The following is a 26,973-nucleotide window of genomic DNA, read 5'->3' as shown; positions in this document are numbered from 1 at the left end:
AGAATTTCGATCTCCTTCTTCAGATCCACAACTTGAACATTCTTGGCCTCACACGTTTTCAAAATGCCTTCCCGGAACTGATCCATTCCATCCTTTAGACGGTAGGTCTCAGTAATTAGATCTGCCAAGTCCAAAGGATCATCAGTCACACCGATCAGTGCCTCCAACCTTTGCATATGATCACGCAAATCTGAAGTAGATCCACCAGCCATGACTACAAATCACGACCAAAGCTCTGATACCAGTTGTTACAGGGCCAATTTTAGCACAACTGACACTGCACGGCAGTAGCCAAACTTTCAGCCACTCAGCCTTAATTTTTTCGCACACACTCCGACACTTAGAATATTTCAGACTTGTAAAAACGTATTAACACACAGAGATACGGGTAAACACCCAACCTTTATTAATTCTCGCAGAATACAAAGGAAACTCTGTTGGAAAAGGCTCACATATGCTACTTGCCTTGTTCCAGACGAAATACACACATATAAAGGGGATGCCTATGGTAGATTTACAAAAGGGCAGTTAGGGGCAGTTATTACAATGTGCCTTGCACATGACAGGCCTATTCTCCCATTGGCTGAGGAATTCTGCCGCTATTACGGTATCTGCCCGGCTCAACTTTCTCCATCTACAAACTTATCTGCATGCTTACGAAGTACGCAGAATTAGCCGGGGCTGGGGTGACACTTTGCCAATTAATGCATATTTTCACCCCTAGCTTTCATAGGGGGACGATGTTACGTCTTCGCCACCGAGGAAGCAAATGTTTAGTGATGAAGATGGACGACAAGGCAAATCGTCAGTTTTGGCTCTGTTACTTCTACGTCAAAACAGAGCACGTGGTGGTCAATGCAAGCGGGTTTCCCAAGGTTTGGAACTATGCGGGTAAGCATATCTCTCCCCTTTTCTCTTTTTTTTATATTACGCATTGGTTCCGCCAATTTCAGTCGTATTGAAATTTTGTTCTCTCTTCATGTAGCCGAGACCACACCCCCTCTAGTCGACGACATTCACGATTGGGTTAGTCGGATCCTCCCTCATACAGCGGGGATTCGTGAATGGCCGGTCTTCCTTAAGAAGTTCGGTCTTGCGCCTTCTGTGATCGGTGAGCTTACCCATTTAAATCTTTATTGTCATGGTTTTCTGGTCGCTTGCTTATTGTTTTGTGGGGGACCTACCTTTAACCTTCTTTCTTCCTTTTTTTTAGCTCGGGGATCCTCGAGAAGGCCAAGGGACCCTCCTCTTATGTTTCGCAAGAGCAACACTACAACGGAGTCCGCTCCTGCTATGACCGTGGCCAGGCCTGCCCGGTTGTCCACTTCTATTCCGCCTCCTATTGCAGCTCGATCGACTAGATTATTGACTGCATCACCATCAAAAACTCCGGCCTCTCCCTTGCTTCATTTAATAGATGAAGAGTCATCACCGAGCGAGGAGGGTTTGATCTCTCGTAAAAAGAGGTCGGTGGACGTTGGCGATGGGACAATCTGAGCCGTAGATTCTACAAGGGGTGATCGTGAGCCGGCCACATCATGCTTGAAGATGCAGCTCTGCCGTCTGAAGTCCGACCATCAGCGGGGGCCGTGGAAGGCATACCTTTCCCCAATGCTGAGGTCGGAGTTGGTGGGCCACCTATGGACGTTGCAGGCACCGTGCTTCAAGATGAGCCTTTTTCCTTGAGGGACTTGCCTTCGTTCACCGATGGGAGAGATAAAGGTGTTGTTGAGTACGGCTACGAAACGGGCTCTAATCTTGACGCCGATGAGGTGTTGATGCTGAGCGAGGGGTTTACTTGGTTTGAAGTAAGGTTGGAAGAGTCCACTCGTACCATTGTGGTCCCTATGGACCGGGACCTACTGGTGAACACGGAGGACATGGTCCCTTCCTTAGGTCCTCTTTGCTCTGATGTGGAGGGCAAGACTCTCGAGAAACTGGACGATGCTGCTCTATCGACGGGTATAGCCAGCCTTGCCCTTAGGGTAAGCTTTTCTGGCCTTTTCAATTTTCCTGCCTTGCACTTTATTTTTTGATTGACTTTAGTTTTATTCCTCTCTCTCTTTTTATTTTTTATTTTTAGACCATTATTTTGGAGATCAAGACTGCTCGCCGAGAGGAGAGGCACAAAACCATTTTCCAGAAGAAGGAGCAGAAGTACCGTGAATACCGCAACAAGCATCGCGATATCTGCAGGTGGTTTGGCGAGAGTGGCAACTTTCAGGCTATCCAGGACTAGCTAAAATAAAAAGATGACGAGTTAATGAGATTCATCGGTAAGTGCAACGCCATCGAAGGGGCATTGAGGGACAAAGAAGAAGAGCTCGAGATGAGCAAGGGAGTTGAGGCCCAATGAGCGGATCTGCAGGCTCAAGTGGTTTCGCTGCGGGCTGAGCTCAAAGAATGTCTAATCAAGGAGGATGCTCTGAGTGGCGAGGTCGCTGAGAAGACAACGGACTTAGAGAAGACTGAATTGGCTCAATTGGGGGCTTTGAAAAAGGTAGAGGCTTTGGAGGCTGTAATCCACGTTCTTCGATCTGAGCGGGAAAGTGATTTGGAGACGGCAAAGCTTAGAGAAGAGCGGCTCGATGAATGGATAGGGGAGCTGGAGAAAGTTGTTTCGAGCCTTGGTGACCAAGTTGTCGTTCTCGAGGCCGAGAAGGCACAATTACTGACTCAGCCGTCCTCTTCTCACACTTCTACTTTTCCCGATATTCCGCGGTATTTGTATGAGAAATGGATTCATGCGAGGCCCAACTGGATGTATTTAGAGATTTGATGACGGCGCGGAAAGTTTCTAAGTCCGACTTGAGGATGCTCGTGCTAAGGCGCGTACAGCTCGGGTCGCTTGTGGCTATGACCCCACTATACCAGAGGCGGTGATGACAAGGAGGATATGGGTATGGACCGGATTGATCAAGACGCCTGGTATGAAGATGAGTATCCCAATGGCGATGGCAATGGCGGAGAGACAGGTGGAGATGGCACTGCTGGGTTAGGCGGCGAGTAGTTATTTTCTTTCTTTTTGCATGTAAATTTTGTACATATTTTTGTGGGCATCTGTTCTAGCCTTTGTAAAGAATATATTTCAAGTATGAAATGCCATCTTCGTTGCTCATACCTGACACTTTTCCTTCGGTTTGGGTTTGTATGCTCTTTCTTTTATTTTGACGTTTGGTCATTTTAGTTGTAAAAACATGGTTCATGTGTGCTGAACGAGGTCGAAACAAGACTCAGTTTTGATCATGGCCGAGGTTCAGTAGGTGTTAATTCGAACGAGATCGAATGTAACACGTGCTTAGTTAATTACGGTCGAGGGCCGAATAGGCGTTAATTCGAATGAGGTCGAATGCAACCTATACTTAACTAATTCGAACGAGGTCGAATGTAGTTTTTACATAATTATGGCTGGGGGCCGAATGGGTGTTAATTCGAGCGAGGTCGAATGTCACATTACTTATTTAACTTGAGCGATGTCGAATGTAACTTTTACTTAGTTAATTCGAGCAAGGTGGAATGTAACTTAGTCAATTCGGGCGAGGTCGAATGTAGTTTTTACTAAATTATGGCCGGGGGCCGAATGGGTGTTAATTCAAGCGACGTCGAATGTAACTTTTACTTACTTAACTCGAGCGAGGTCGAATGTAACTTAGTAATTCGAGTGAGGTCGAACGTAACATTTACTTAGTTAATTAGAGCGAGGTCGAATGTAACTTAGTTAATTCGAGCGAGGTCGAATGTAACTTTTACTTAGTTAATTCGAGCGAGGTCGAATGAAATTTTACTTAGTTAATTTGAGCAAGGCCGAATGTAACTTTTACTTAGTTAACTCGGGCAAGGTCAAATGTAACTTAGTTAATTCGAGCGAGGTCTAATGTAACTTTTACTTAGTTAATTCGAGCAAGGTCGAATGTAACATTGTTAATTCGAGTGAGGTCGAATGTAACATTTACTTAGTTAATTCAGTTGAGGTCGAATGTAATTTATACTTAGTTAATTCGAGTGAGATGAAATGTAACTTAGTTAATTCGAGCGAGGTCGAATGTAACTTAGTTAATTCGAGCGAGGTCGAATGTAACTTTTACATAACTATGGTCGGGGCCGAGTGGGTATTGTGGCAACTTTGCTTTGGATGTGTGTGACGAAAATATGGGCGAACTTCATGCATTTGTGCTTATACTCATATATATTGGAGAAATTTACATATTTTTGCGGTCTGGCATTCCAGTCCCAATCTATTTAGTCCCTTCATTGGTCGACCTGGAAAAGTATTGAGAGATTAAGCAGTGAACTGGCCGTCCTGTGCCTCCATCCGTTCGCACTTCAACTTGAAGTGTCCCCCTTGTCGCCTCATTAAAAACCTCCCCGAGAAAACCTAATTGGGACAAAACTCAAGTGAGGGAAAAAGAGTACGACTTGGAGAAAACTCTTTCTTAAAAGTTGAAGTACTTGAGGTGGGCGACATTCCAGTTGTTTGGTACTAGTTTTCCTTCCATTGTTTCTAGTTGGAATGACCCTTTGTTTGCTGTTGCCGTGATTTTGTATGGGTGTCCCAATTTGTTCCCAGTTTGCCTTTCCGCGGGTCATTGCTTGCTTGTGTTTTGGCTTTGAGCACGTAGTCCCCGACTTTGAGTGGTCTCACCTTTGCTTTTTTGTTATAATAACGCTCTGCCTGTTGCTTTTGGGCGATCATCCTTATGTAGGCCATATCTCTCCGTTCTTTGGCTTCGTCGAGCTCTTGCCTTCTGCTTTCGTCGTTCCTCGGCCCGCTCTCGTGGGAACATCTCTAACTGGGCTCTCCAACTTTGACTGGTATTACTGCATCATTCCAATAGACTAATGAGTAGGGCGTCTCTCCCGTGCTCGTCTTCGACGTTATTTGGTAGGCCCAAAGTACTTCTTGTAGTAACTCCGGCCATAGTCACTTGGCGTCCTCGAGCTTTTTCTTCATGATGTTCAATATTTATTTATTGAAGGATTCTGCTTGCCCGTTGCCTGTGGAGTGATACGGTGTTGAGTGTATTCTTTTGACATGCGACTTCTAAAAAATTCGGCAACCTTTTTTCCTGTAAATTGGGGTCTGTTGTCGCAACTGATCTCTTTGGGGAGGCCGAAGTGGCACTCGAAGTTTTTTCATATGAAGGCGATCACTTCCTGTTCGCGTATTTAGGCGAACGCTCCTTCTTCTGCCCATTTAGGAGAATAGTCCTTTAAAACCTAAAGAAATAGTACGTTACCTCACCCCACAGGGAGGGGGCCGACAATGTCCATTCCCCACTTCATGAACCGACAAGGGGAAGTGACTGATTGGAGGTGCTCGTCCGCTTGGTGGATCATTGGGGCGTATTTTTGTCATTGCTCGCATTTTTCACGAAGTCCGCTACCTCTTTTTTCATGGTGGGCTACTAGTATCTTGCCCGTATGAGACATCTTACCAGAGATCGATTGCCGAAATGAGCTTCGCAGTCACCCTCGTGGATTTCTTGAAGGACGCACCGTGTTTGATTCGGGCCTAAGCATTTTGCTATGGGGGCGCCATATGTTCTTTGTATAGGTCGTTATGAATGATGTTGTACCTGGCTGCTTGCATCCGAAGCTTCTTTGCTTCTTTTTACCATCTGGGAGTACGCCATCCTGCAAGTATGTAACAATGCGGTTGCGCTAGTCCCAAGTTAAATTTATGGTCCTTACCTCGATTTGATATATCGATGAGTAGAAGAGGGTGACCACGTTTCTTTCTCCGGTGATGCTTTTGGTGGCTGCTGCTAATTTGGCAAGGCCGTCTGCTTCAATGTTTTATGCTCGAGGAATATGGTCGAGCTGACATTCATCAAACTCGGGCAGCAGTTTACAGATCTCGGCTTGGTATTTTTGTAACCTTTGCTCTTTGATCCGGAAAGTCCCTGTGACTTGGTTGACGACGAGTTGAGAATCGCAGCGTAGTCTGACCTGTCTCGCCCCGTATTTGAGTTCTAGCCTTAATTTTGCTATCACGGCCTCATACTCGGCCTTGTTGTTAGTCATGTCCAGGCACCTTATGGACTAGCGAATCACTTGGCCTGTTGGGACTTCGAGTACGAGTCCTAGTCCGGACCCTGACGCTTTAGAAGCGCCGTCAGTGAACAAAATCCATAGATCTTTTGTTTGGGGAGAAGCGTGGCCGGCTTCTTTTTTGACTTCAGGCATTATTTTTGCGCTGAAGTCGACGACGAAGTCGGCAAGGACTTGTGACTTTATCGCCGTTCGCGGGTTATATATGATATCATGCTCGCTTAATTCGATGGCTCATTTGGCTAACCTACCCGATAACTCGGGTTTATGCAAAATACTTCTCAAGGGAAAAGTTCTAACTACCGAGATGGGGTGGCACTGAAATTAGGATCTAAGCTTTCGTGAAGCTACGACCAAGGCCAGGGCCAATTTTTTGAGGTGGGGGTAACTCGTCTCTATGTCGACTAATGTTTTACTAATGTAGTAGATGGGAGATTGCGTACCTTTAGCTTCTCGCACCAGGACTGCACTCACCGCCACTTTGAATACAGCGAGGTAGACGAGGAGGCGTTCCCCAGGTTCCGATTTGGATAGCAGCAGTGGTGATGACAAGTAAGTCTTTAACTCCTTCAGGGCTTGGGCGTACTCGATGGTCCACTAGAGGCCGTTGTCCTTTTTGAGTACGCCAAAAAATTTGTGGCATCTGTCGGATGTTCTAGAGATGGATCTCGATAGGGCAACGATATGGCCAGTAAGCATCTAAACCTTTTTTTTGGTGTTTAAGTGCTCTGGTATTCCTTCTATGGCATTGATTTGGTCGGGGTTGACCTCAATGCCTCCCTGTAACACTAGCAAACCCAAGAATTTTCCTGAGGTCACGTCGAATGCACACTTTTTGGGGTTTAGTTTCATTTTGTATCGCCTGAGTATGTTGAAGGCTTCTTTCAAGTGATCGATGTGATCTTATCTCCTTTGGGACTTGACCAGCATGTCATCTATGTAGACTTCCATAGTCTTTACGAGTTGATCCTTGAACATTTTGGTCACCAACCTTTGGTATGTCGCCCCTACATGTTTCAGTCCGAAAGGCATAACTCAGTACTAGTACATTCCTTGACGGGTGACGAAGGTGGTCTTCTCCTGATCCTCCTCTTCCATGAGGATCTGATTGTAGCCTGAGTAGGCGTCAAAAATACTTAGCAGTTCATGCCCGTTGTTACATCGATGAGCTGGTCAATATGAGGTAGCCGGAATGAATCTTTGGGGCATGCTTTATTTAAATCTGTAAAGTATATGCACATTCGCCACTTCACATTTTTCTTTTTTACCATAACCGCATTGGTAACCCATTGTGGGTATTTTGACTCCCTGAGGGAGGATAATGAACACGCCACTCCCATCGTCTACCATAATGTGTCTCACATCTGTATCTAGTATTCGTAAAGTGATATCAAGGGCATCATAATGAGGGAAAACCAAACCGTGGGTATCCGACTTGTCAAAGATGATACTTTCTTCGAGTTCGTCGTACCATTCATGAGTGATCGACCGTTTAAGCTTATGGGTCGTGGTGAACTTTACACTGTTAATAGAAGCATCATTGCCGCCCTCGATGATCATTTGAATTGTGCAGGTTGGGGAGGACAGTCTCGACGGTCCCTGATGTTGTTCACGTCCTCGGGAAAAGTTGGTCCTCCCCCGGTCGCTCAACAATTCTTTGAGGTGCCCTTGGCGAAGTATATTTACGACCTCCTGCCTTTGGGCGATGTAGTCCTCCGTTATATGACCTCGCTCGTGGTGGAACTCGCAGAGGGCATCTGAGTTTCTCGTGCTTGGATCCGGCCTCATCTTTTATGGCCACTTTACTTTTGGTCCGAGCTTCTCCAATGTGTAGACTATTTCTGAACGTGACACACAAAAATATCGTCCTCATCAGCTCGGACCTGGGCACAATATGCGTTATGTATTTCATCCCAAGTGGTTAGAGGATATTTCATGAGTCGGCTCAATAATTTTCAAGTTGCCCTTGAATCATTCCTGCTCAGTCGTTTTGGAAAGATGGTATGGCCATTCCCTCTAATACATTTGGCAGGATCATTCTTACTTGGTAGAACCAGGCGATGAAGTCCCTCAATCCTTCTGTGGGTGATAATTTGATAACGAATATATCGTTCACTCTCGCCTCCGCCTTTTTGGCCCCAACATGGGCCATTACGAACTTGTCAGCCATCTCTTCGAATGTTTCGATGGAACGTACGGGCAGCTGCGAATACCAAGTAAACACCCCTCCGGTGAGTGTTTCGCCAAATTTTTTCAACAAGATGGAGGATACTTGTTCCTTGGCGAGGTCATTGCCTTTTACAGCGGTGACATCCATAGTGAGTTACATGATCTTCAGGATCAGTCATGCCATCATATATTTTTAGATAGGGAGGCATTTTGAAGGTTTTTGGTATGGTATGTGGGGCGGCTTCATCAATGTATGGTTGCTCGACAAACCGACCTGCATCTCTCTTCGGCAAGAGTTTCGGGGCACCGGGTATTTTTTCGACCCTTTCTTGGTGCTCTCTCATTTGGTCCGAAGCATTTTGTTCTCGTTCTCCATTTCCTCCATCTTTTTCAAAATGGCAGTGAGGGTGTCGTCACCTGCATTATTAATAGTGTGAGTAGTACCTGTTATTGGAGGGGGGCAAGATCCATGCTGCTCGACCGTAGGCAGTGCAACTCAAGTCCTCACGTTTTCAGTGACTGTATCCTAAGCGGGCTTGTGGAGGATGCTGGTTAGGGTGTCGGTTAGCCAGGCCTCAAGGAGCTTTTTCTCCACTGGTGGCATCTCTTTCGTCATTGACGTGGAGGCTCCTTTACCCCGGGATGTTGCGATACTGCCATGAGGTAGAGGCGACCCGCCTCGCCTGGGAAAGGCATCAGACGTTATGTCCTCGCCTTCTGTCTCAGAAACCTCATTGATGGTGTTCAAGAGGTTGGTGGTGAGGTCAGCGACTACCCTCATTCTTTCTTCTCCGTTACCTATCATGTCAGATGTGTGTGTACAAGGAAAAAGGAGTTGTGTTCTGTTTTTTTTTTTTGTTAGCAACCCGTGATAGTTATAGATCTAGAAGAAACTATAAACTTAACTAGGAAATCCCCACAGAGGGCACCAAATTATTTGACAAAAAAGCGTAAACTTTCGGTTAAACTATTAAATCTTATGTAATAAGGAGTTAAACCTAGTTGGTAATAATATCTTTAGATTTAGAACTAGTTAGTAGGAAAAATATGGGATAATGATGGTTGAAAATTAAATACCGTGCGCATTTAATATTCCGAATGATTTGAGCAATAATAAAGGAACATCATGCAATAAATAGCAATAAATGACGTTTATGTAAATAAGGAGAATGTTTCACCCAATATTGAATGAGGTGGATGATTCTTCTTTCTGACAGTGATGAATGACAGACAAATCCTAGAATATTGGAACTATTCTCGGATTTGATGGAAAAGTATCAAATAATGGATGAAGGAATCTTAATGAAAAGGTAGAGTTTGTATCTCTTCTAGAGAGTCTTCTAAAAAAAAGTGTTCTTATCAAATGAATATTACATACCTTGTCCCCTTATCTCTTTTTCTATTTATATGAGATATATCCCCAATCAATCCTAATAGTACAAGTGCAGAGAATATTCCATGAAATAATGTCTTAAATATCCTATTACAAAAACTAGCCGTTAGTGCTCTGTTCTTGATGCTCGACCTCGACCATTGTTGACTGCTCGACTGCGAGTCCCGATGTTTACTAGTCGACCTCGGCCGCATCATTTTCCTTAACGCCACTTTATGCTAAATCCCTTAGGGCAGATTTTGACCTATACAAGGGACAGAGACACAGTTAGAATTTGAGGCTAATGAGTTTGGATTTTAGTCTTTTTTAGTAGGTTCTAAATCAATAATTTGTAGTATATGTTTAATGGTTTTTTTAATCATAAATAACGGGTTTGGACCAAAATTATATGGTTCAGCCGAGTCCGTAATCAATATGCTAGTTCCGTCCATGGACGAATAGAACTATATAAAAAGTGTGCAGTGAGACGCTTGTAACATCACCAGACTGTTATACTTACTGTAGTAATTTTTAATATCTACATACGTAGCATAATTTACCAACAAATTAAGAGTGTTCAACTGATCACTCCTCTTTCTGTATGGCTGCGCCACTAATACTTATCACGTTTCTAGCAATGCCAAATAAATGTCTGTGTATTATCTTTTGGATTGAAGATATGGAGTATCATTTTATCCATACAAAAAGTGAAGATATCTTTTGAATTATTAATATTTGGGGTTAGTAGAATGTCCAAGGGTTCTTGAAATGTATATTTTACATTGAACTACTATTACTACTTGGCTTCTCAATGAAGCAGAGGCAAACAACACAGAAACTTTGAGGTAATTCAAGTCCAAAATTGAACAAGGGATTCATTTGGGAGTCCGAAACCAAAATGTTGTTATTTTGGACTCAAAAGACACAAATAAGTGTAAAAAAAAAAAGGTAACCATAATATATATATATATAACGCCAGAAAACCTGGCGCTATATAATAACGGTAACTGCACCTTTATTGTATAGCGCCAGGTTTTCTGGCGTTATACACTGTCACATTGATATAGCGCCAGGTTTTCTGGCGTTATATACTGACACAGTGATATAGCGCCAGAAAACCTGGCGTTATATCCTTTTTTTCCTGACCCAAGTATTATTTAGAGTACAATAATTCTAAAGCGTATAGTGCCAACTTATTTGGCGCTATATATGTAAAAAAAAAAAAAAACTTCCCGGCTCTCCATTTTCTATATAAAGAGGTTAGAATCGCATAGAAATGCATTCAAAAATTTTTTTAACTCTTGTTGAAACGTCTGTTGTTGTTAAATTCTCCAGCATTTTTTTATTATGTCTGAAGAGCGTAGGATAAGAGTTTCATTATATTGGGGTGGTGAGGTTGTGATGGAGAATAACTCCGTGGGCTACAGTTTACTTGCTAAGTGTCATGTTAAATTGCCACTGACAATGGAGTACGATACATTGATATCGTTGTTATGTAAAAAAAATGAGTGTGAGGAAACGTTCGGTGATATTTAAAGTAACCGGAAGGTATCCTTATTCCGTCACTCCGCAAGGAGTTGCTTTTTACTCGGAGTTTAACATCGACGATGATGAAACTTTGAGTGATTTTTTGAGGACTCCGGACGAATGTCGGGATTTTCTTGTAATCACAATGTTGGAGATGTACGTGAAGGTCGAAGACGTTCCAAAAAATGAGGTTGTGCGTAGTAGAGATAAACCCCAGTCATCGGAGGGTTATTCTGGAACAGTTTTTGCCGGACAAGTTCCGGATGAAAGAGTTATCTTTGATTTAAACTTATCACCGCCGGTGAATGAGCAGCGAGAAAATAATTTATACCCTGCTTTCCATAACTCACAAGACGAGTGGTAAATTTTAATTTTCATTTGTGTTAATTATGTATATTTTTGTTGTATTGAATTTGTATTAACGCTCACATATTTAATAGGGGGTACCGGCCGGATATGAATTTTACAAGTGGCCCACCGGTAGTCATCACCTAATTGATAACGTCCATCATGGAATTTATCACATTACGACTTGTAAGTGAAGTGATTTACGCAAAATATGGAAATCATTTATTAATTTAATAGCTTATATTTTTGTTGGTTGTGCAGTGAAAACAAGCAAGTTGAACTCACTCAATTGCCCGAAAATGATGTATTACATCGGGACCTGGCAGATGCACAGAGTGAGGAACAGAACAATGATTACGATAACAATGCGGATGAATCCGGGGATGAGACACCCTTTGCTCGTGAGGATGGTGATACAGAGGATGAGGAGGAAGGACCTGATTTGAAGAGAGACCCCCCTAGACGAAGAGTGTATGAGTCCGAAGTGTCGTTTCATTCAAGAGAGATTCCTTACATTGATAACTTGCCAACCGTGCCGGATGTGGAAGCTCTCACAAGGGATTTTGATGAAATCCGGACAGCAATGTGGGATGAGTCTAGACCAACGGTACTTGCAAAGGGGATGCTTTTTCCTGATAAAGCGCGCCTAAGCAGGGCTTGTAAAATGCACAACGTAAAAGAGTGTCATGAGATGCAGGTATGGGAGTCAAGTCCGACGGTATACAAGGTTGTTTGCCGCAGGTGGTTTTGGCCATGTAATTGGATGTTGCGTGCGACCAAGAAGAAGACAGGTATGTGGAAAGTGGGTAAATACATTCCCACCCACACATGCGAAATGGACACATTCAACGGGAATCACTTCAACTTGGATATTGACTTGATTTGTCTTGTTCTTATTCCACACATCGAACAGTCCATAAGGTATAAAATCAAAGAGTGCATTACATCAGTCCAGCAGGAACATAGCCATACCATTACTAAAAGAAAGGCATTTCTCGGGCGCAAACGAGCGTTTGAAATAGTGTATGGTAACTGGGATAAGTCATTTGCAGATCTGCCTAGGTACTTGGCTGCACTACAGCATTTTAACCCCGGGACGGTTGTTGAGTGGAAGCTTGAGCGAAGTGCAGGTAAACCAGAATATATATTCAATTACGTGTTCTGGGCGTTTAAACCAGCAATTGATGGTTTTTCGCATTGTCGCCCCGTAATATCCATAGACGGCACTCATGTCTATGGAAAGTACGATATCAAGCTGTTAATAGCCGTGGCAGTAGATGCTAATGGACAGATATTTCCTCTAGCTTTTGCTATTTGTGCCAATGAAAGCCAAGAGACGTGGACGTTGTTTTTGAACCATATGAAAAAGCACGTTGTGAAACAGCGTTCCGGTATCTGTCTAATATCTGATCGGCACGGTGGTATCTTAAGTTCTGTGGAGAACTTGCCTGCATGGCAAGAACCTTATGCCTACCATCGTTACTGTGTTAGGCATTTGAAAGCCAATTTCCAGAAGGCATATCCCAATAAGGATCTGCATGATTTGATGTAGATGGCAGCAACAAACCACCAACAACATAAATTCCGGAGGCTCATGGAATATATCAGGCAAGAAGACGAGGCAGCCTATTGTTGGTTAATGCGACATGACCCTGAAAAGTGGACTTTGCATGCGGATGGTGGCAGACGATGGGGAACTCCGACTACAAATGTGTCAGAGTCTTTCAACGGGTTATTGAAGTCGGCAAGAGGATTGTCTGTCACAGCCATGGTGCGGATGTCGTTCAAGCATATGGCGGAGAGGTTCGTTGAAAGGTCTGCGGCTGCCACGTCATTGATGGAAAGGTCTACGTCGTTGAAAGTGCCGATGACGAGATTTGAGAAATACAGACGACGAGCACATTGGCATTCATTTTTGCAGTATGATAATGAAAGAAATGTTTTTGAAGTTCGCACCGCTATCCATCAAAATCGGGGTAATAATGTGCATACTGTAAATGAATCTGCAAGGTTATGCTCTTGTGGAAAATGGTCCATCTACCACATGCCTTGCTCACATGCCATCAAGTGCTTTCAATAAGTTGGTTTAGGTGCAACCAACTATGTTGATCGACAATATAGTGTTTCCAAGTACCTAAACACATATAGTGGTCAGTTGCAGCCACTGGGTGCTGAGCATTATTGGCCTCCTGAACCATTTAAAATGGTGTGTAACAAGTCCTATTTGCGTAAAATACAGGTGCAGAAGAGAACGCGTATACGGAACCAAATGGATGTTAGTGATACAGTTTATGCGCGAAAATGTGGTATATGCTCGCAAACAGGACACGAACGTAGAAAATGTCCTTTGGGTGGCAACAGTAATCAAGCTCGGGGTGGGTGTTCTTCTAGTGTACCTAACTACCCATGAGTTGATGTTGTAATAATTAGTTATTATGTGTATGTTGCCTGATTTATGAAATAAAATTATGCTTGTAATAAAATAATTTTTTTCCAAGTCCAGCACATTACCACTCTTCTATGTATAAGAAAAATAAAGATGCTTTGACATTAACATAATTCAACTTTCACAATATTTGGTTTGATTCTAGATAATGGAAGAAATATCGGTCCACTTATTTCACCTTTTTTTCTTTTTCGTTATTTTTCCTCTAGGAATATTTAAATGTAACACGAATTTCCATTTAGTATGTGTGTGTTGTCTTGTCGAACTGAAAAAGCTGACCAGCTGACATAAAGTAGTCTTGTCAACATCATGATATTTAACACGCAAAATATGGCATCATTATACCTGGCGTTATGTGTGTGTTGTCTTGTCGAACTGAAAAAGCTGACCAGCTGACATAAAGTAGTCTTGTCAACATCATGATATGTAACACGCTAAATATAACGCCATTATACCTGGCGTTATGTGTGTGTTGTCTTGCGCTAAAACAGCTAAAATATAGCGCCATTATACCTGGCGTTATGTGTGTGTTGTCTTGTCGAACTGAAAAAGCTGACCAGCTGACATAAAGTAGTCTTGTCAACATCATGATTTTTAACACGCAAAATATAGAACCATTATACCTGGCGTTATGTGTGTGTTGTCTTGTCGAACTGAAAAAGCTGACCAGCTGACATAAAGTAATCTTGTCAACATCATGATATTTAACACGCAAAATATAGCGCCATTATACCTGGCGTTATGTGTGTGTTGTCTTGTCGAACTGAAAAAGCTGACCAGCTGACATAAAGTAGTCTTGTCAACATCATGATATTTAACACGCAAAATATAGCGCCATTATACCTGGCGTTATGTGTGTGTTCTCTCGCCTATAAATAACGGGCTCATGGTAGTCATTTTGTGCGCTCAAAATTTACTAAACGCAAATATTTCATTAAAAGAAAGATTTGTTTTACTAAAAGCAAATATTTCACAAATGGCTCAACCTCTTCGTCCACCAATGTGCTACTGTGGAAAAGAATAAGTGATGAAAAGTTGTTGGGAAGGTTGTGATGTTGGACGCCGCTACTGGCACTGTATGAACCAGTTGTACAAGGTTCCCGGCGAACCTATGTGTGAGTTTGATGAATGGGTTGATGAACCATGTTATCAGGAATGCTACAGAGAACAACTGCAATCTCTTCATAATATGTGGTTATGCCAACTGGGAGTACAAAGAGAAAGCGATAGAATTATTACAGAAATGAGGGAGAAACTGAAGGAGGTAGGAGATGAAAAATGGAGAGCAGAATGGAATTATGAAGCACAGAAGGAACGTTAAAAAAAATATAAACGGGAACTTGCGGAGGTGAAGGCGAGAGTGAAAAAGTTAGAAGAAGAAAAAGAACAAATGGAACAACGATTTAAGTGGTTGGAGCGGAGAATAAATGGCACCCGGGACTAAACAATGGCCTGTATGTGTTTAGTGTATTTTTCATATTTCATGTATTTTTATTATGTTGGCATGTTATGTTTGTGTTTGTGTTGTACTAATGTTTTCCTTGTTTGTTGTACTAAAATTTATTTTAATTGAAGTGGCATTTAAGTTTAAGTGCTTGTGTTGTTATACGAAACAATAAAACACATGGAGAACTAAAAAAAGTAATGGACATATTCGATTAAATATTGTTGTTAATATATACAAAAATATTATTTACACCAAATAAAAAAAAAAGGAAGGCCGACTCAATGTGTCCCGCATCCGGTGTGTCTCAATGTAGCCGTCGGCCTGAGGCGCATCCCCTCCCGCCCGGGTACGCTATCAGGATCATCATCATCAAGTTTTCTCCTTATAGCCGGATGCGGCGCAGGATGACATGTATCGGTGGTGCTGTCAGGTCCAGTAGAAGGCTACATAATAATATAAAACTTAGTTTAGAAAACTACATAATAATTCATAACAATTTATATTATCTTACCATAATCGTGTCTAGATCCTGAATGTAGTCATCTGTCGCAGCATCACATGAAGCCTGAAAAAGGAAATTAATATAGTGTAACAAAATAAATAAGTTATAGTTAAAACAAATTCAAATTCAATACTAATAAACTCATACCTGCGCATGTGAAGAGCTGCCATAACTCAGTCGGCGCCCACTAAATAAATCTCGGGTCGGTCGACCCTCATCAGTGGTAGACGGGCCAGGGAAATATCTACCCCAATCCGCTCCTTGAAAATTCGAGCCCGTGATCAATAGTTGACCCGATGGGGTCATCTGTGATGGCACTGGAGTGTCAAAAATTCCAAGGCTGTAAGACGGCATGTCAGTCTCATGCATGCCACCTGCCATATCAGCAGCAACATCATCATCAGGAGCTTCATCGCCCCCCTGCTGAACACCACCTCCTCGGGCAGCACAAGGTCGTCGGGCACCAGCAGCTCGTCGGGCACCACCACCTCGTGGGATACCACGACCTCGCTGGTACGTGGCTGGGTCAATATAGTCATCCTCGTGTGCCAAACGCTGATCCGATCGGGCTCGCTGCAGTGTCTGGGCAACCACATCCATGAATCGACGACTATAGTCCTGCATGACCACAGGATCGTGGACATAACTCTGCATCTGCTGCCCCATACGATAGACGGTATGCAATCCAATCGCCTGCACAAAAGTAAAGAATGTAAACTACGTATTTGGCACGAAATTACAGGTATATAATTAATTATAACAGAAAACATACCAGAGCCTCGTGTCTCCCGCCGTATGAGACGTACCGACCTTCTGCCTGATGAACTGGGTTCCCGATAAAAAGTCGGGAAACAGTGCGGTACCATGCCATATATCCTTCAATAGGAAAGTGTTGCGGAGGTGGGTTCAAGTCACCTCGCCTGTCCTAAATAGCCTGCTGAGCGTTAAGCCAGTCAATAAATGTGTCGTCCACCCTGGACCGATCATCCCTCTCATAATGTAAAGGATGCCATGCAGGCGGAGTCGGTATAGGTTGCGGCAGGCCAAATTGACGAAAAACCTGCTCTGAGGCATGATGCTCCACAATATCGAGGCATGTGAGAGGGACAGAAGCCCTCCAAATATGTCGGCCGAACGTACAATACGCTGGCAGGGTACCTATCACCTCCTCACTGTACGGCGTCCAGATGAACTATCAAATAACAACACAAACCGTTAGTATGCGCAACACTAAATTAAACAATAACTGGTACGTTTAGTTAGATATTCACCTGTGCGTCCTCCAGCAAATCCAACACATCCCTGATGCGGGGGAGATTATGATGGGCATCGTACTCTCGTGCAAGTCTACGACGAATAACCGACCTACAAGCTAGAGGGAGATCCAGAATGTCTATATTAGCCGAAGCTGCAGAAATCGCTCCCAGACCCAAACCTAACATAGAAAGTTGATGTATAGTGTCAGATAAACTATAACTAGGTAGAATTGTAACTAACGGACATATTCGTTGAATATGTTGTCACCTGTAGAAGCGGCAGGAAGCCACAAACGTCTCTCTGTGTGCCCATGGAAGCCCGACACATCTGCCTGTACAAAAATGAGAGGACAGCACCACCCCAGCTGTAGCTGGCTGTATCCTTGAACCGGGTGATATGATGCAGAAAACGGAGGCTCACTAGGTTCCCCGAAGTGTTCGGGAACAAGACCCCCCCCAAATAGAAGGAGCAGCAACAGCCTCGTGTATCGCTGCACATCCACCTCCGCTGACTCGTCGGTGATAGTATCGTGGAGTTGCACCAGGTGGTCTCTAATGGGGACTAACTGTATGCGACTGACCCCAGACGCTACCTCCTGGTCCTCCGACATGAAACCAGTGAGCATGTGCAGCATATCCCAATATGCCTCCCGCAGATAATATCTCATGGTCGCAGGGAGTAAAACAGGCAAGCCATCAACGGACAGGCCATATAAAATCTCTGCGTCCTGGAGTGTAATGGTGGCCTCGCCAATGGGCAGATGGAAAGTGTGCGTCTCCGGTCGCCACCGCTCAATCATGGCCGTGATCAAAGCATAGTCGAGCTGTATCCGGCCAATCCTAATAATCCTATAAAATCCCATCTCCTCCAGGTGATGGACCACGCGAGGATGTAGAACGTGGGGAGGACTCAAAAACTCCCATAGTAGATCCACTCTCCTGGCCCCGAAAGTCTTTGTAAGCAACTGTCCCTCCCAGATATACTCGGATCTATGCTGGGGCTGTAGGGCTAATAGATCCGACGTCCGAGGGCCGGGATGTATAGGCGTATCCATGTCGTCAACTGTAAAAATCATAATTTTTAATAACTTAATTGTACAAAATTATCATTAATAATTATGTATTTTTTTTATAATTTAAATTCATATTTTTTAATAACTTAATTGTACAAATTACTTACGTATGGGTTCCGGGCTCGATATTTTGAGGCACCGCGGCTATATGTACTTTTTTATAATTTAAATTCATATTTTTTAATAACTTAGTTGTACAAATTACTTACGTATGGGTTCCGGGCTCGATATTTTAAGGCCCAGTGGCACCAAATTATCATTAATAATTATGTATTTTATATAATTGATATTCATATTTTTTAATAACTTAATTGTACAAATTACTTACGTATGGGTTCCGGGTTCGATATTTTGAGGCCCAGTGGCACCAAATTATCATTAATAATTATGTATTTTTTTTATAATTTAAATTCATATTTTTTAATAACTTAATTGTACAAATTACTTACGTATGGGTTCCGGGCTCGATATTTTGAGGCCCAGTGGCACCAAATTATCATTAATAATTATGTATTTTTTTACAATTTAAATTCATATTTTTTAATAACTTAATTGTACAAATTACTTATGTATGGGTTCCGGGCTCGATATTTTGAGGCCCAGTGGCACAAAATTATCATTAATAGTTATGTATTTTCTTATAATTTAAATTCATATTTTTTAATAACTTAATTGTACAAATTACTTACGTATGGATTCCGGGCTCCATATTTTGAGGATCAAAATACCAGTAATAGATACTAAACAAAAGGTATTCTAAGCTAAAATACTATACATTACTGCGCTACAAGGCTCTAAATTTTACTACGCTAAAAGGGTCTACGTTTTACTACGCTAAAAAGGTCTAGATTTTACTACACTAAAAAATAATCTAAACTAAACATAAATAACAAATAAATTTAATTGCAAATAAAACACAAAACGGCATGAAAGACAAATTTATTTGACAAATTTATATTTTATTATAAAACAGTAAAATTAAATCCGGATAAATTTAAGATGCTAATTTCGAAAATAAAACCACCAACCGAAATAGAACACATACAAATCAAATAATATGCATTATTATAAAAGTTTCAACTTAAAATAAATCGAAATACCTCGATTTAGAATTTTCGGAAAGCAAATATATCGAAAATTTGACCCCGAAAGCGTGAATCAACAATAACAAGAAGCTCTACTCGAGTGTGGGACCTACGTTCTTCAAGTTTTATGTGCTGGGGGGATCTAAAATTTTTTTTTTCTTTTTTAGTGGCGGACAGAGGGGGGACCAATTTTAGGGAGGGGGATTAGAATAATGGAGGAAGAAGACGGGGGAAGAAGATGGAGAGTTTTTGGGGAGGGATATAACGCCACTATTTCTGGCGCTATATCACTGTCAGTGTATAACGCCAGAAATAGTGGCGCTATATCACTCTGACAGTGTATAACGCCAGAAATAGTGGCGCTATATATTTAACGGTGCTGTTACCGTTTATATATACGCCACTATTTCTGGCGCTATATATATTTTTGTTACCTTTTTTTTCCCCACCTATTTATGTGTTTTGAGCCCAAAATAGCAACATTTTGGTTTCGGAGCCTACAAACTTTCCCTTTTAATAAAATATTAATCTACAGGCAAAAAAACTATTGTAATCGAAACGTATATTATACTTTAATTGATTCTTTGCTCATCATTCGAACATAATAGAGAAACGAGTACATGATTGGAATTATATTTTTCAACAGTTATGAACTTTTTTTTTACTTCGATTGCTTAAACTACTTTCGGTGATTTTTTCCAGTTCTCTAGATATTGAAAAAACAAATGCTTAGAGTGAGTAATTCTATTAAGAATTTTAAAAAATACAAAAATATCATACTTGGAATTTGAACGTCCACCAAAGCAAGCCGGGGTCATTTTTGCTATGACACCGGAAATATTCTTAAAATTAAGGAGATTAATTTATATATAAATGAAAAACTTATATTCACTTATTGACCGAACAATTTTTCAATGGATAAAATTCTATCTTAAAGTTTCTCTTTTTTCTTTTTTATACTAAGAGCCTGTTTGGCCAAATTGCCAAAACGGCTTATTTTAAGACGTACTTTTGTTTAAAGTATTTTAAAAAAAAGTACTTTTGAAATGTATCATTTTGTGTTTGGCTAATTCATTTAAGAAGTGCGTTTTGTGATACATAATAAGCAAATTATGTTTGACGAATTCTTCCAAACCGTACTTTTAAATGTCAAACTACAAAAAAGGACAGTATCAATGTTTATTTTACAATTAGTATTATCTAAAAGAGAAAAATAAATGTAAATATTTATTGTAAAATATTTTAATTCATTTTCTGCTTTTATTTACTACCCTCCCCATACCCATTCGTGGGAATTCACTAGTGTAACGACCCGGGCAGTCATTTTGAGTATATTAGTCCCGATACCTTATTTATTGCTTTCTCTGTGTCCTACTGTGGTTACGTGACTTTCCGGGTGTTTGGTTTTGATCGGGTGAGTTTCGAAGAGAAATGGGACACAGTCCCTAAACTTGAAGTTTAAGTCATAGGAGTTGACCGTAGTTTGACTTGTGTGAAGACGACCCCGAAATGGAGTTTTGACAGTTCCAATAACTCCATATGGTAATTCGAGTCTTAGGAGCGTGTCCGGGTGTTGATTTGGAGGTCCGTAGGTCATTTTGGCGTTAATTGGCGAAAGCTGAAAATTGGTGAAATTTTTGAAAGTTTGACCGGGAGTGGAATTTTTATTATAGGGGTCGGATTTCGATTTCGGAAGTTGGAATAGGTCCGTAATATCAATTATCACTTTGTGTGCAAAATTTGGTGCCAATCGGAGTTGTTTTGGTATGAATAAGCGTTGGTTTCAAAATTCGGAAGTTTACAAATTCGTAGGCTTGAATCGATGCGCAATTCGTAATTCTAGTATTGTTTGTTGTGATTTGACACTTTGAGCATATTCGTATGATGTTTTAGGACTTGTTGGTATGTTTGGTTGAGGTTCCGGAGGCCTCGGGTGTGATTCAGACCATGTTGGCGCATTTCAAAACTTTGAAGAATTGCTGAAGTTGCAGGTTTTTCTCAGTTGTATTGTTCTTCTACGCGTTTGCGATGATGTTTCCGTGTTCGCGTAGAATCTTCAGAGGTTGACGGAGGTTTACCCTTCACGTTCGCGCAGATGGCCACGCGTTCGCCAAGGGTCAGGACTTGGTGCTTTGCGATCGCAGACTGGGTTATGCGTTCGCGATGAGGAAGGAAGATTGGGGTGAGACTCACGCGTTGGTCTAGGCGTTCGCGAGAAGGGCTTCGCGATCGCGAAGCTTGAGAACCCTTGGTCACCGCATTCGCTTAAGAGGAATATGGGCTGTATCATTTTTGTGCTTCGCGAACGCGAGGCATTTTCCGCGTTCGCGAAGAAAGAATAATTGGGTAACAGACTTAAGTTTCAAAATCGACGGTTTATTTCATATTACACAATGTGGACTTTAAGGCGAATTTTCGAGGGATTTTTGAAGGAATTATTGGGGTAAGAGTTCTTAACTCGTTTTTGATTAAATTCCCTCAATCTATCTTTGATTTCATAATTTAATTAGGGATTAGGGTTTAAAATTTGGGAGAAAATGGAGGAAACTTCTTAGGACGAATTTTGGGGATTTGAGCAAGATTTTGGTATCAGATTGGTGTAATTCTTGTATGGTTGGACTCGCTATCGAATAGCTGTTCGGATTTTATAATTTTGGTCGGGTTCCGAGATGTGGGCCTCGATCGACTTTTTGGAGATTTTTTGCTGAAGTCCTAATTTCATTATTTAAATTAGTTTCCTATAGTCATATTTATAGTATGAAATCGTTTTGGATAGATTTGAACAGTTCGAATTGGAAAATCGAGGGAAAAGCCTTCTAATTGATTGATTTAGCGTGGTTTGAGGTAAGTGACTTGTCTAACCTTGTGTGGAGGAAATTCCCCTTAGAATTTGGTATTGTGGTGATAATTTGTGATATTTGAAGGCCGTGTACGCAAGGTGACAAGTGCGTACACGGATAAATGTTGAAATTCCGGTTTTAGCTACGTAGTTTCCTTTTTATGCCTTAATTGAGTTACTTTAGCATGCTATTGTCATCATGTTTAGCCTAGTTTCACAAGTCCACCTGTCTTGTCTCTTAATTGCATATTGTTCTACATGTTTAATTGAATTACTTGCTTTTTTAATTCCGTATTCATTACTTAACTGTAAGATTCTCTATTTGAAATTGCTACCCTTGAAATATCTTGCTGTTGAGTTTGGTATTGAGTTGCAAAGTCTGTGGTTTCTATTGAGGCAAGGTGTAAGTTGTGAAATTTCACTTTATACAGTTGCTGTGTTTTAGTTTTTGTGTTATTATTGAGGATATTGTTTGGTTGTTGCACGAGGTTTCTGTTGTGCTATTGTTATTGTTTGCACGAGGTTTCTACCGTGCGGTTGTTACTATTTGTACAAGGTTTCAACCGTGCCGTTGTGATTATATATACACATGGTATAAGGTCTGGGTGTTGATACGCATGCGGTGAGATAAGGTGGGCTTGATACGCATGGCTAGTAGGGGAACTTCTAGAATTCATGTGTGTGATTAGGCGAGCTAAAACGCGGGGTGCTATTTTGGGAAAATAATTTTTAAAATTAAATATAAAGGCTCCCGCGGTGATATAAAGAAAATGAGTTATTTTTATGATTTGGGACTACGAGGCGTACCTCCGGAGTGCCCCTGTTGACCTTCTCTATTTGCTGTATTGTTAGGTTATTGTTTCCTTAACATGTACAATTCTTGCTTTCCTTTCGTGTTGTATTAGCTTCCTTGATTCCCTGATTGTTACTTTCCATAAATCCTTTATTATTTCATTTCCCTGTTATTTTCATTATATTATTGTATCTTCTGTCTTGTTTCTTATTATCTCCAGTAGGGGCTTGAACTGACCTCGTCACTACTCTACCGAGGTTAGGCTTTGTACTTACTGGGTACCGTTGTGGGGTACTCATACTACGCATCTGCACATATTTTGTGCAGATCCAGATACATCATATCAGCCTCGGTATTAGCGCGTGAGTGGCTTGCTTTGGAGACTTTAAGGTATACCTACCCGTGTCCGCAAGCCTCAGAGAGTCCCCTACTATCCTGTTCTTTTCTTATTTCTTTACATCTTTATGGATAGTGATGTATGGGAGCGTTCAGTACTGTATCTAGAGCTTGTGACTTGTATCTCACCGGGTTTCGGGAGATGTACATGTTGAGTTGCAGATTTTATTTCATATAGTTGTTGATGTTTTGAGATTTAAATTATTATTCAGTTTTTCCGCATGTTGTTAGGCTTACCTAGTCTTAGAGACTAGGTACCGTCACGATATCCTACGGAGGGGATTTGAGGTTGTGAAAACTAGGTATCAGAGCTCTAGGTTCATAGGTGTTATCAGTCACAAGCAGGTTTAGTAGAGTCTCGCGGATCGATACGAATACATCTGTACTTATCTTCGGGAGGCTATGGAGATGTTAGGAAAAGCTTCACTTCTCTGATTTCTTGTCGTGCGGAATCTTTAACTTCGGATTCTAAATTTTTGTCTTTCTATTCTCTCACAGATGGTGAGGACTCGTACAGCTGGATCAGATGACCAGACACTCGCGCCCCCTGCCAGAGCCACGAGAGGCTGAGGCCGGGGTAGAGGCCGAAGACGTCCACGTGGTGTAGCCAGAGCACCCGCACGAGTTGCTACAGAAGAGCCACTACTAGCTTTAGTTGGAGGGCAGGAACCTGAGACACTTGTTACTGCACCAGCCTTCCAAGAGACTCTCGCCTAGTTCTTGAGCATGTTCAGCACTTTAGCTCAGGAAGGGTTGATCCCACTTGATCCTGCCATATATCAGGCAGTGGGAGAAGCAAAGACTCCCGCCGCTCATACCCCATAGCAGCGGGTCTAGGTTGACCAGGTCCCAAAGGTCATACCAGTACAGTCGGTAGCCCCAATTCTGCCCGAGGTTAGGGCAGCAATTTCTGAGGGGGAGGGGGGCAGCTCAGGCTCGAGAGTACAAGAAGTAACCCCACCTCCTACTTTCAGTGGCTTGGCGTCAGAGCATTCCCAGGGTTTTATTGAGGAGTGCCACTGTATTCTCCGCACTATGGATATTGCAGAGTCTAGTGAGGTTGCTTTCACTACGTTCCAGCATAAGGGAGCGACCTATCAGTGGTGGCGAGCATATGAGTTGGGTAGTCAGGCCGAGGTAGCTTCACTCACTTGGACTTAGTTCTCAGGTATGTTCTTGAGGGAGTATGTTCCCCAGAGTCTCAGAGATACATGGCACGCAGAGTTTGAGCAGTTGTGCCAGGGTTTTATGATCGTGTCGGAGTATGTGGTCCGGTTTAGTGATTTGTCCAGGCATGCACCAACCTTGGTTGCTACTGTTAGAGAGCGAGTTCGTCGATTTTGTCGAGGGGCTCAACCCCAGTATCATATTGGCCTGGCCCGAGAGTTGGAGATGGACATCACATTCCGGCAGATAGTGGGGATCGCTAAGAGATTGGAGGGTATGTTGACTCAGGAGAGAGAGGAGAGGGAGGCAAAGAGGTATCGAGAGTCTGGCACGTATAGTGGTACCCGTGCCCCAGTTGTAGATCATCAAGGTAGGGGCTATGTGAGTTGCCTTGTTCATTCAGCAGTTCTAGCTTCCAGCGGTATTCCGGCCACTCCTACGCCTCAAGCTCCCTATTATGCACCGCCATTATCTAGTGCACCTCCTGCATGGGGTGCTTTCAGCAGTCAGTCCAGCCGATCAGGCTTGAGCCAGCCAGAACAGCCATATCCTCCGAGAGCTTGTTTTGAGTGTGGTGACACTCGTCATATGGTAAGGGATTTCCCCAGACTCAAGAGGGGTGCACCCCACAGGCTATTCAGGCTTCGCATATTCCACCGGGTCCTCAGGCTTCTTAGTCCATGGTCGCTGCACCAGTTGCCACCCCACCTGCACAACCAGCTAGATGTGGAGGTCAGATAGGCAGAGGTTGCCCTAGAGGGGGAGGCCAGGCCAAATATTATGCTCTTCCTGCTATGGCAGAGGTTGTTGCTTCTGACTCAGTCATCACAGATATTGTTCCAATCTGTCACAGAGATGCATCAGTCTTATTTGATCCAGGCTCCACTTATTCCTATGTGTTATCTTATTTTGCTCCGTATTTTGGTGTATCCCATGATTCTTTGAGTTCTCCTATCTATGTTTCCATGCCTGTGGGAGTTCCAATTGTTGTTGACCATGTGTATCGGTCGTGTTTGGCTGTTCTTAGTGGTTATTGAGACCAGAGCCGATTTATTGTTGCTCGGTATACTAGATTTTGATATTATTTTGCGCATGGACTTGTTGTCGCCCTATCATGCTATACTTGATTGTCACGCCAAGACGGTGACGTTGGCTATGCCAGGTCTGGCGCGGTTAGAGTGGAGGGGTACTTTAGATTATATTTCTAGCAGGGTTATTTCAGTTCTAAAGGCTCAGTGGATGGTTGAGAAGGGGTGTGATGCGTATCTGGCATATGTGAGAGATGTCAGTATTGATACTCTTACCGTCGACTCAGTTCCGGTAGTGAGGGATTATCTAGATGTATTCCAAGCGGATCTTCCGGGCATGCCACCCAATAGAGATATCGACTATGGTATTGATTTGTTACCGGGCACTCAGCCTATTTCTCTTCCACCCTATCATATGGCCCCAGCACAGTTGAAAGAGTTAAAGGAACATTTGCAAGAGTTGCTTGATAAGGGCTTCACTAGGCCCAGTGTGTAGCCTTGGGGTGCTCCAGTCTTATTTGTAAAGAAGAAGGATTGGTTCTATGCGTACGTCTACTGATTATCGCTAGTTGAACAAGGTTACGGTGAAGAACAGGTATCCATTTCCACGTATTGATGACTATTTGATCAGCTATAGTATGCCAGGGTGTTCTCTAAGATCGACTTGCGTTCAGGCTATCATCAATTGAAGATTCGGGAGCTAGATATCCTGAAGACTGCCTTCACGACTCAATATGGACATTACGAGTGCCTTGTGATGTCTTTTGGGTTGACCAATGCCCCAGCAGCATTCATGCACTTCATGAACAGTGTATTTCAGCCCTACCTTGACTCATTCATCATTGTGTTTATTGAATACATTCTGTGTATTCCCCGAGCCGGGAGGATCATGATCAACACTTGAGGACCGTGCTCAAGACCCTGAGAGAAAAGAAGTTATATGCAATATATTTTTAGTGTTAATTCTGGCTTGATTTTGTGGCGTTTTAGGGTCATGTAGTGTCGAGTTAGGGGATCAAGGTAGATCCGAAGAAGATTGAAGCAGTGCAGAGTTGGCCCAGACCGTCCTCAACTATGGAGATCCAGAGTTTTCTTGGTTTGGCGGGGTATTACCGTTGATTTATATAGGGTTTCTCGTCTATTGCAGCACCTATGACCAGATTGACCCAAAAGGGTGCTCCGTTCAGGTGGACTAAGGAGTGTGAGGAGAGCTTTAAAAAGCTCAAGACAGCTTTGGCTACGGCCCCAATTTTGGTGTTGCCTTTGGGTTTGGGGTTTTATATTGTATACTGTGATGCGTCGCGTATTAGTCTCGGCGCAATGTTGATTCAGGACGGTAGGGTGATTGCCTACGTGTCTAGACAACTAAAGGTGCATGAGAAGAACTATCCTGTCTACGACCTCGAGTTAGCAGCTATTGTTCATGCCTTGAAGATCTGGTTGTTTGGTGTCCCTTATGAGGTCTACACCGATC

The sequence above is a fragment of the Nicotiana attenuata genome, chromosome 12, assembly GCF_001879085.1.
Source record: "Nicotiana attenuata strain UT chromosome 12, NIATTr2, whole genome shotgun sequence".
Classification (NCBI taxonomy): Eukaryota; Viridiplantae; Streptophyta; class Magnoliopsida; order Solanales; family Solanaceae; genus Nicotiana; species Nicotiana attenuata.
The sequence above is the reverse complement of the archived record's forward strand: the minus strand, read 5'-3'. Positions refer to the sequence as shown.